Consider the following 12,586-nt stretch of genomic DNA (forward strand, 5'->3'; position numbering starts at 1 on the left):
TTTTAATATATATTTTGTACGTGGGCATTTCGCCCACTTGAAATTTCTAAATAAAAAGTAGAAAATTTTTCCCATTGAGTACCTTATATAACAAATGAATGAGTTAATTTTGTACTCGATATAACGAATTTCAAAACAATTTTGTATAAAAAGTGGTGAAAATAATACAAAAAGAGCACTTCATTATTATTCAAAAGATATGTATAAAGAATTAAGATTCTAAATCCAACAGAATTTTTGAAATCAACAAATTCAAAAAATCTTTCAATAGATTAACATAATGTAAAAATCTTTATTTAAAGGAATATTGTGGTTGTTTTAAAAATACAGACACAAATTTAATTGTTTGCCAACAAAATTAGACATGGGAATTATACCCGTAATTTGCTTATTTATATAAGAAAACCTTTAATAATTTGTTTTTCTTAATATCTTTAATTTTGGTTTGTTTCTAATTTTAACGAAAGAAAATTTCTATATTTTGAAAACTGCAGAAAAACTGCATAGAAATGGTAGCAATATTTATGAGCCCAATTAAAAAGATCTAAAAAATAGACTTCCTACCTTCTATTACCGTATTCTTATCATTAAATCATAGAAATGTTGTTATTCGGTTTGGCGAATTTTTCGTTTTTACGAATAGGCCGGACATTATATCTTTCGTTAAACCGGGAAACCACTGTATTTATAAATTTTAAATTAATTAACACTTTTAATTGTCAATTACTTTATTTACCTTTGTCAAATTTAAACACAAAAACATACAATATACTAAAACAAATTGCATAGAATAACAAAGTCTTACTGAACAAACAACCCATCAAGTTTTGTTGTCATTCGGCTTGATTTGTACTAACCAGTCAAACTAATAGTTTTGTTTACGTCCCTTAGTAAGAAAACGAAACCAGCACATGCAAATCTGTTTTTACAGTTCAGTCGTTGTGTTCAGTTCGGCTGAGTTGAAAAACTTAACATGGCCGCTGCTTGTGTGTGTGGCTGCTGAAGAAAAACAAAACCACTTGCAAGTTATTGCAGCAGTGCGTTGACACAGTTGACTGACTTCAGTTAGCTTGTGAAGGAAAAATACTTGATATTTCTTCAGTTGAGTTGACATTTAAAAAAATAAAACTAAATTTTAAACCCTGGTTATAACTATTTTTGGGCGGCAAAATACTACTACTACCTTATTGCCAATACTGTCCTGATAACAAAAACCTATTTTTTAAGTCAATTTGGAGCAAAAACTTCCCGCACTGAAAGAAAATTCTAAAATGTTTTTGATCATAATTTTTATAAAAATCATTTTTATAATTTTCATATAAATTTACAATTTTATCTAAAATACGCAATATTGTAGCGATTTATTAAAAAAATACATTTAATGAATTTATGTAAAAATTATAAAAACCAAAAAGTTTTCCTAAAAAATAGTTTAATACTTTTGCTATCGCATATAACACTTCTGGACAAGTGTCAGACGAGAACGCACATTTTACAAAAACAAAATACATTGATTTCGAATTTTCGTCTTCTAGAAATATATTTTTAAGTTACTTCCAGATGATAGCTAGAAGAGTGCATCACTTTTGCTTAAACAAAAAACCATGACTGTTGAATTTTTTTCATCTGGAAGTATACGTTTTAGTGACTTCTGAATGTTAGTTGGGTGAGAACACACATTTTACAATAACAAAATACATTGTTTCCTAATTTGTATCTTCTTGATTTGTATGTTTATGTCACCTCTGGAAGACAGTTGAAAAATTTTCACATTAATGTTGTATTTTATTCATCTGGAAGTGAGGATTGTAGTCACTTCTGGACGGTTCTAACAGAATTAAAATATAAAAAGGGATCTGGTAAGTTATATATGTCTTGTCTTATTTCATCACGCGGTTCGATTAAAAAAATAGATCTGACCGTTTAAAATATGGTGGGAAATGTATTGATTATAACAGAATTTTATTGCTTCCTAAGAAGAAATTTCTAGATGACTCTTGGAAGTAAGGTACTGCCAAAGACTCTTCTCGATGTGACTAGGAAGTCACTTCTTGAAGTGACTACTTAGTATAATCTAGAAGTGTTCCTATCTTTTATTCTAGAAGAAGAATATTCCCTTCTTTTAGAAGATGAGTATTCTCTTCTTCTAGAAGATGAGTATTCTTGTCTTCTAGAAGATGAGTATTCTTGTCTTCTAGAAGATGAGTTTACACTTCTTATATTTGTATACTCACCAGGATAAAATCTATAAAAATAAATCGAAATAAAATGAAATATTATAGTTTTTATTGAAATAATTGAAATTAAAATAGTAGAAAAAATAATTAATTTAACATCTAATCTAAAAAACAAGTAATATATGTACATTAGACCGACATATGATACATATGTATCAAAAATTTAGAATTATTACCTTATAATAAGATAATTTTCAGGAAATCTGTTTTGATATTCCAACTGTTGGCTGGTATACTATTTGTGTTTGCAATTACTAGTAGCAGGCAGACATAATTGCAGGCCAACACAAATATATTTTTGTGCTTTATCGCACACTCAAATTTGTTAAACTACTATGGCGAGTATTGATGTTATTTTTGTTTGCGATTAGTTTTTCCTAGCAGCAATGTAACTTTATTATATGGTTTTGCTACTGCCATTTGTAGTTTTATTATTTTTTTTGATGGTGCAATTTGTAAATAAACATAGATACATACACTCCAGCTCACTTAAATGTTTTCTTTACATTCAAATTAATGTTTTGCAAAAAATAATGGACTAATTGTTTATATTAAAATTTTAATTAATACCATGATGTCTTATAAGTATATCCCTAGGTAGACAAACATTAGTGCAATACTTAATAATATATTTTTAATATTTTTTTTAAATACTACGTTTCTGAAAATGTTTTTTGCTCATTTGAATAGGTTCTTCATCTTTAATTGATAAAAACAACAACAAATTGCATTTTTCATGAAACTTTTTTATTTTTATAAACATTTTTACAAGGTTTTAGAAAAGATTTACTAAGAAACATAAAAAATTTTTTTATTTATAAAAGGTTTATAAAACAAAAGTTTCATACAAAATCTAATTTATAAATCATTTATAAAATAAAAATATTGTTTGTGAATAAGGAGGTTAGAGTATAATAAGCGAACTTTTAATAAGGACTTGACATCTCCCATATGAATAAAATTCAAAATATTGTTTGTCTAGGAAAATATAGAAATAGATTTACAAATTTTGCAGAAATTACTACAATATACATCTGGACATTTTGGAGGAAAAAGGACGGACTTTCATCTGGGGAGCTTGAAGCCCTCACATGAATCAAATAGAAAAAATCGTATATCCAAAAAATTTTATATGAATAACTTTGACATTCACGCGAACATTTAGAAAATAACGAGCGGACTTTCAATAGGAGCCTTGGCACCACATATTTCGTACATCTGTTATATAATTTAAATTTTTCATAGACAGATAGATATTGGCGAACTTGCAATAATTTACTTGGCATCACTCATATGTAACATATTGTTAATCCAAGCCCGTTGCGGCTAAGGCTTAGTTTGCAGCTTCTGCTATTGCTTCGGTGGCCCCTGCTGGTGGTGGAGCCGTTATTAGGACTCCATCGGTGGCTGAGCGGGAAAAGGTTGCAGCGAATGCTGGCTTGCAGGTCTCCGTGAGCCAAAAACTGGGCCATAGATTCGTGGTCCAGCGCGTTCACTCTGAGCTGTCTGTGGACGAATTTATAGAGGAGCTTTCTGCTATGAACTTCAGGCATAAGATGTGTCTTAAGGTATTTAAGAAATCTGACCGTTTGGTGTCGGCTCCTTGGAAGCCGACTAGTGGTGCAGTTAACGTCGTTTTGGAAGGTTGTGAGGAAGCTATGCACTTATTGTTGGATGTTGGAAGCTGTTACATTAAACGGTTTAGTTTAATAGTTCTTCCGCAGGATGCTGTACCATCTTGCAACCTTTGCCTTGGCTTTGACCTTATCGTAAGGAACTGCCGTTTTAAGGACGAGGTTTGCCGGCATTGCGGACAGACTGGCAATGGTATGGCCCGCTGTTCGAATGCGATCCGTTGTCGGAATTGTGCCTTTGAGGGCTTGTCAGCTGCTCATTATATGCATTCGATGGATTGTCCTGTTTACAGTTCGTTGGTGGCGAGAGTGAACGCAAGACACTAAAATGGTTACGAGTTTAACTGCCAGCAGGCATATTCCGTGATTTGCGAACTCGGGCAGGCGATGTGCAACTTGGATGCGACTTTTGCACTTGTGCATGGACTTGCTCCTCCTGTCTTGGAAAGCTCGGAAATATATCTCCTAAACTAAAAGAGATGCAATAAAGACGTTACACTTATCGTTGTTTATTTAAAAAATAAGCTGACAGGTATCTGGTACTTTTTCGAAATAATGTTCTTTTTCGAAATAATGTTCACTGTTTTTGGTACTTTTTTGAACATTATGTACCTTTTTAACAAGTGAACCTAGAAATTACGAATAAAAGTTTTTATTTTCTATATATTACATCGTCATTTTAAGTCAGATCGTTACATATGATATATGAATATTTATAGCTTGGCTGTAGCTACATTTCACCCTTAGACGATTTTTTAATTGGACGTAACATTCTATGCCCGACTTCTGATATCTCGGATCATTCTCCAAGAACTGAAATTGTAGCTATACAGTAATAAAAATTATTTAAATATGAAAATTTACACAGATTACTCACACGCAAAGAAAACACAATTCAGTCTCATTTAGATGTCATAGAAGAAGGTTGTGTAGTCGCTCGTTTCTTGCTTCTTGCAATGAAAATGAACAAAATTATATTAATGAAGGGATGGATAATACAAATTATTGTTGTACTTTTTTAGTTTCTACAATATATTTTCAGTAGTTTTTAGAATTATTATCTTTTTAAAATGTTGTTTCTTTTAACATAATTTGCAAATTATAATAATTAACCAAAATGTAATTTTGTTTAATCTTTACCTTTAGTATGTATATATTTAATCACAAATATAGTTAAAAAGTTTGAATTTGTGTTTTTGTATACATATATTTTAATATATAAAATAAATATGTGCAAAACAAGGTAAAAAATATTTTCTACTTTTAAACTAAAAAATATTAGTTTTGTGTTACATTAATATTATTTCTAAATTTCAATTTTCCATGTATGCATTTTTGTTTAGATGAGAGTACAATGATTTCTCATTTCTTGTTTTTACGCGCTTTCACTTATACAAATGCAAAATGTAGTAGTATATATAGGGGAGTTCATTAAAAAAATTTTAAATAAACTCGTTAGACCTTCACACTAGGAAACTTTTTTGTGAAACTTTTGATGTTTGTGTGTGAGAGAAAGAAATATCAAACATCTCTTTCTCTCACACACAAAATCAAAAGTTTCTTAACAAAAGTTTCCCAGTGTGAACCAGGTCTTATATGTATAAGATGCGTAGACAAGATTAACAAAGTTTTTGAATCAATGTTTTTCCTTGAAACTTTTCATGGGAACGTGACTCTTTCTTTGGTTGCCATAAATAAATTAGGTGGATTGTGCACGGATGGTGCTAATTTAATGTTAGAAAAAATGAATGTTTTATAGGACAATTGAAAAAAAATTAAGTTTCTGCCCATTTCTTCGAAATTTTTGACAAACCACCCTCAATGAAAATTGCAGAAAGAATTATGAACAATATATGTACATGGGGGGCATCATTCACTAACCCAGAGAAAATTTGTGAATTTAAAAAAAAAAAAAACAAAACAAAAATGCTACTCACCACGATCATAAAATGTTTACTGAGGTTCGGTGGTTAAGTTGTGGTGATTGCCTAAATAGGTTGTTTGAGTTAAAAGAAGAAGTGCTTCAACTCATAGAAACAGAAAAAAATATATATGTCTGAAATACAGATTTTATAAGATCAGGAGTTTATCTCAGATCTATAATTTTTGGCTTACAGCTATGTTAAATAGATTAAATTTGGAATTACAAGGTAAGGAAAAAATATAAATCATTTGTCCACAATTTTGTTCAATTTTAAAACCAAATTATTTTTAATTTTATAAGAAATTCAAGAAGAAAATTTATCTTATTTTCCAAAGACAGAAACACTTTTTAACTTCTTAAAACTCTCTTCAAAATACTCTAAAAAACATGGATATCTATCACTATTTGAAACAGTAATTAACAATTTTCTAGACAGATTCCTAGACTTTACAAACGTACAACCATTGATTGATCTCCGCAATAACCCATTTACATGTGATATAACCAGTGTTTACTTTTACTAATATATTAGTCAGCATTTGCCGCAAAATACACATTTTTATTACTCGTCATACTAAAAAATATTTAAACTTTTTCAGATTTAAATAACAGTGCTACTAAATATTGCCGTTCTGTTTTTATGTTTAACTAGAAAAATTGCAACGTTACACTGCAATTTCCAGCAGCACGAATGAACAGTATTAATTTCCTGTTTGTTTTACAAGAAAAAAATATATTTTTGTGCTATAGCAGCGCACACTCAAATCTGTTAAACTAGTATTGATGATATTTTTATTTGCGCTAAGTTTTTCCTAGCAGCAATTAAATTTTGTTTTGCAACTGCTAGCTGCATTGATGTATATGTTATTGAAAATGTGGCTACCCCATAAAACACTACTCAAATTAAAAGCGTTCTTTAGAATTCAGACTCCACATACGTAATTTTACATAGGTTCAATATTATAGAAAATTCAAAAAGTACCTTTTGTAGAACGAAAAAGTACCTAAATATTGCATTTGACGTGTTATCGTCTAATCCGGACTCTACATACTTAATTTCTTGTTTCTAAGTTCATTATTATAGAAAACTTTAAAAAGTAAAAAAGTGAAAAACGAAAAAGCACCAAAAAGTTTTCTTTTTTGAGTTCTCATCTAATTCGAAATCTACATACTTAATTTCATGTTCCTAGGTTCAATATTATAAAATATTCAAAAAGTACCTTTTGAAAAACGAAAAAGTTCCCTTTAATGGATTCTCACCTAATTCAGACTCTACATACTTAATTTCAAAGCCAAAAAGTTCCCTTTTATGGCTTCTAACTTAAGCCATGCTCCACATATACCTGGTTCACACTAGGAAACTTTTGTTGAGAAACTTTTTCTTAATTCTCTTTTGAAGTTTCCTTAATGTCCACACATAGAAACTTTTGTTTCAGAAACTACGTATTAATTGCATTGATTTGTTGTTGTACGAATGAGAAGAATAACAAAACAAGTTTCCGAGCAGTGTTGCCACAACAAAAATTTTTTCTAACCAAAATTCAAATAAAAAATAACCAAATTTCGAAAAAAATAACCAAAATTATTTTCATTTATTTCATGTTATCATTTTAATGTTTACATTCAACATATAAAAGAAATGATAATTAGTAAAAAATAAAAATTGACAAGTATGTAATTCATTTACATATAAGCAAAAAATATATATTTACATAGTTGGTTTATTACTAGAGATCAAAGAAGTACAGGTACTGTGCTCTATAATAATTTTATAATTTTTTAATAGTAATAGTAAAAATTATTAATAGTAAACAAAAAAAATAATAAAATAAAAATTAACAAGTATGTAATTCATTTACATATAAGCAAAAAATATATATAGTTGGTTTATTACTAGAGATCAAAGAAGTACAGGTACTGTGCTCTATAATAATTTTATAATTTTTTATATATTTTTGTGTTTGTCATATTGGGTTTTTACAATATTATATTTTTTGTAAATATATTAATTGTAAAATTTTTAAACGAATTGCATATACATTTTGCATTGAATAAAAAAAGTTCTGCAAAATTTTACAAAAAATGGTTAATTTATTTAAACACCCCTTTCGGTGACCAGACATAATGCAAGTCTTAGAATCGTTTTTACACAATTCTTTGGCTTGCATTATGCTGTTAATCGTTTGAGTTTCTAATTTATTACGCTATTTAGTTTTAATTAAATTCAGCTGTGAAAATTTTCTTTCCGCAGCAGCTGAACTGTGTAGCAATACCAATAAATTGAAGACGAAATCCACCAGTTCTTCAAAACATGATTCATCTACACCATTTTTATAACTATACACAGTGTGCCAGAACTCACAAATATCCATTTCAACCTTTAAACCTAAATTGGAAAATTGTAATAATTTCCATTGCATTGATATTTTTTCTTCATTTCCGTTTGCTAATTTTGGAAAAGAGGTTAATAAAGGTTCAATGGATATTTCTGAATTACTTAAAGCAGTGCGTGGAGTTATAATTGACAGATTTTTTAATTCTTTTTTGGAAAAATCAAAACGTTTTTTAATTTCATTTAAAAGTTCAATATAAAAAGATTGTATGTTTTTTTAATTCATATATTTTTATATTAGATAAATTACACTCTTTTAAATATTTCTCCGCTTTTCTTCCAATAAAAATATTTGCAACATTTAAATAGTTATTTTCATCTAAAATGTTGATCGATTCTAACGATTCTAATTTTTGAACAAAATTACTTTTTGTAAAATTACTTAAAATTAACTTAAAATTTAATTCCATTTGACTATAAAGATAAGGCAGTCTTACTTTTTCCGATTGGAATTCCTTATTTAAATTATTCAATATATTTAAAATGTAAAATAAAAATAAAAAATATATTTTTGTACTTGGATCACTCATTTGTTTTCCTATTTCGCTTGGTTTTATCCCATTTACTTCTAAATAGAAGGAAATGAAATATAAGTTTAAAGCCGACCACTGTTCAATAATTCGGTTAATTACACTTTCAAGTGCCAGCCATCTCGTCAATGAGATTCCTAAAATTTTATGTGATTCAACACTGCAATATTCTTGAAATTCTTTGAACTCATCTATACGTTTAGGACTGTGGTAGAAAAAGTTATAAATATCGCGACAAAGTTTTTCAATTTCTTTGGGCAGCTTTTTGCAGGCATAAGCGGAACAAAGGTGTAATGAGTGGCAAGTGCATTAATGTAAAATATGTCAACATCGCTTTTTAATTTAGACTGAAAACCATTCACTTTCTATCAAACCTAAGAATCGGTCACAAATATTGTGGTCTTGTTTTTCCATGTTACGTGCGACTAAAACTAAACACTTTTTTGTTGACACGTCTGTCGTTTTTTCCTAAGGCATCCGTTAAATGAGTTGCTTTAGTTTTGCCGCATTTGATAGCTTTTGCAATTTTAGACTCTGGGCAGCACTCGACCAATAAATTTGGTAGATAGTCCATTAATGAAAAGGGTAAATTATGGTAAACTAGGAACATAGCCAGCGTAAGCTCTGAGTGATACACCTGTTTTACGAAGTGTTCTTTTTCAATGTTGCAGTATGAATTAATTTTTATCTGATTCTTTTTCTGCTCTACATTTTGAATGTGAAGTCGCAAAGACGCATGTTTTCTGAAGTAACTTACATGGTTGTTAAGTTTCTTTTCACATACAATACAATAGCCGTATCCTTTTTTGTTCCGCAGCCAAGAAAATTCATCCAGCCATACAGCCCGAAACTTTCTTTTAGGATTATTTTTGGCTTCACTACAAAAGAAATTTATTTTAATATGATTATTTTTAAATATATTATGCCATTTGTTCTACCTGTTTTCGTTGTCACTTTCAGACGACAGCTCGTTAACATCATTTACACCAGCAGATGCTTTTACTAAAAACCTAAATAAAGTTAAAACAATATTGTTATAATTGCAAAATTTTCGTATTTATAAATACAAACACTTACTTATCCATTTATTTATTATTATAAGAATTTTTGATCTTTTGCTTTGCAATTATTTTAAAATAAACTTTTCTCCATCAGTAAATCGAAGCACAGTTTTATTATTTTTTTTTTTTTTTTTTTTTTTGAGCTCAATGTCAAAATAAATTAAAATATTTTTTGATGTTTGTTTTTTAAAAAAATTCTTAATTTTATTTCAAAAAATATGCAGTGATTTTAAATGGAATTTTAAGGGATATGCATGTTTATATACTTATATTAGACCAGAGGTCCTGACAAAAGCAAGATTTTGGAATAACCTGATTTGTGCCACGAAATTTGTATCTTTAGCTACAAAAGTTTGGCAAACGAAAGTGGGCGAAAACGGGCGCAATACTAAAAATTGTTGATATCTGAATTGTGCCAATAAAGTTGTGTTGTGGCTACCAAAGAGTGACTAAAGACAACAGCCTTCTCAACGTGCGCAATACAGGGGATAGTTGATATCTGGAATGACCTGATTTGTGCCATTGAAGTTCTATTCTAAACGGATGAAGTTTGGCTAAAGACAGCGGACCTCAGAAAGGGCGCAATGCGGAAGATGGTTGAAATGTATTTTTTGTGCAAACAATATTATTTTTTTACAAACTAAACATTAAAATTTTTTTTATTATTAAAATTTTATTTTGTTTCAAATAAACAAAAACATATTTTGACAGAGAAGGTATGCAAATAAGAAAACAAAAAAATTATCAGCTGTTCGATTGCATATACCTGTTTAGTGTACACTGGTTTTACACATTAAACCTGGTTCACACCAGGACTAGGTTCACACTGAGAAACTTTTGATTCTGTGCGTGAGAGAAAGAGATGGTTGATATTTCTTTCTCTTTCTTTCACACAAGTTTCCCAAAAAAAGTTTCGTAGTGTGAACCAGGTCTAATGTTCACGACCTTTATGCTGTGAAAGCAGAATAGAAATTAAATAAGTCCTGGTTCACACTAGGAAACTTTTGTTGAGAAACTTTAGATTTTATGTTTGAGAGAAAGAGATGGTTCATATTTCTTTCTCTTTCTCTCACACACAAATTTCAAAAGTTTCCCAAAAAAATTTCCTAGTGTGAACCAGGTCTAACTACCAAAATAACCAAAATTACGAAATTACGTTTCGTGCCTGCTTTGCAACACTCTTTTCTTCTTTCCCCCGTTGTCAACAAGCTCGTAAGGCATGACTGGTGTCCCTGACTCAAAAGCCATAGTCTGAAACAGTTCTTAAAGTTTGTTAAAAGATTAGAAAACAATAAATTTGTCTTAAAGTCTGTTAAAAGAGTAGGAAAAGGTCTAAATTTGAAAAAAAAAACAATTCATTATTGTTTCTATTGCAAACAATTTAATACAATAAAAAACCGATTTTTCATTATTAGTGTATAATTTTTATAATAGTCTTGATTAGTTGACCTATTTAGTATTGTTTGCCCTAAACAATGTTAAAATTTCTGAAATTGAAAAATCGACATTGTGAAAATTAATTTTAGCTATCGTCTATGAAAAAAGTCGAAATGTCGACTTTGTAAATAAAAGTCGAAAAGTCTAAAAAAGTCGAAAAGTTGAAAAAAGTCGGAAGTCGAAAAAAGTCGACAAAAAATCGGAAAAAGTAAAAAAAAAAACTAAAAAAATTGCAATAAATAAAAAAAATATAAATTAATTTTTTTATTAATAATAAATAATAATAATAATAATAATGATAATAATAATAATAATAATAATAATAATAATAATAATAATAATAATATAATGTTATATGGCAACATTATAAACTTACGCTTCTGACTATAAAGTTTATAGTCGAAAAGTCATTTATATAATATTAAAATTCGAAAAATCGACTTTTAACTAAATGCAAAAAGTCGAATGTCGACTTTTCATAAAATGCAAAAAGTCGACTTTTCGTTTCAACTATAGAACCCTATTTCTTATAAATACTTGATCTTTTTAAATTGTAAAATATTTCAAATAAATTGGCGCACTTATTATTCATTCATTTATATTTCATAAAATTTACTTTAACATTATACCAAAATTTTACTTAATTGAGTGACACTTTTTTTCATGTCGTTTTAAATATTTATTACCTGTAAAACCCATATTACAAATTTTACATATGATATCACGAATATTAAGATGACATTTTACATGAGAGTTAAGAGCATGCAAGTACATGAATCCTTTTTTACATATGTGACATTCGTAACGAAAGCGATTTTCATGACGTAACACATGAACAGCATGATGGTTACGACTTCTAAATCCTTCACCACATACAGAACATAGGAATGGCTTTACACCAGTGTGAGAAGTTAAATGATAATCCAATTCTGCTTGATAAAGATATCCTTTGCCGCATACATTACAGTAACAGTTGTAAACTTTTAAGTGACGTTTTTTATGAATTCTATATTTATCAAATTTAGCAAATGTCATTTCACAAGATGTGCACTTAAAGGCCGGAGTCCCCTTATGTTCAGCCAAATGTTGATAGTAGGAATCATATTTTGTTATAATTTTATTACAGATCGAACATAAAAATGGTCCTTGACTTTCGCTGACAAATTACAGTTTCGTATATAAATCAGATTCAGGTATGAATTCTTTATTTTCCAATTTACATATTAATTCCTGAATCGATCGGTATACTTAAAGGTGGGTATTGGACCAATATTTTTGTATGTTACAAACATCAGCACAAACGTATAATACCCTCCCCACTATAGTGGTGTAGGGTATAATAAAATTAGTTGTCAAAGTTTGTTTTGAAAA

At 29.0% G+C, this 12,586-nt stretch overlaps 1 protein-coding gene across 1 annotated transcript in view; it reads left to right on the forward strand.

The window, feature by feature from the left end:
* Positions 1–1,797: 1,797 nt before the first annotated feature.
* The window catches only part of LOC124421340, a 33,701-nt gene continuing 22,912 nt past the window's right edge, over positions 1,798–12,586 (forward strand). The window contains exon 1 of the mRNA XM_046956367.1: positions 1,798–1,859. The gene's annotated coding sequence lies outside the window, so the exon portion shown is untranslated. The remainder of the gene's footprint in view (positions 1,860–12,586) is intronic.

This window comes from Lucilia cuprina, chromosome X (assembly GCF_022045245.1).
Source record: "Lucilia cuprina isolate Lc7/37 chromosome X, ASM2204524v1, whole genome shotgun sequence".
In the NCBI taxonomy this organism is placed as follows: domain Eukaryota; kingdom Metazoa; phylum Arthropoda; class Insecta; order Diptera; family Calliphoridae; genus Lucilia; species Lucilia cuprina.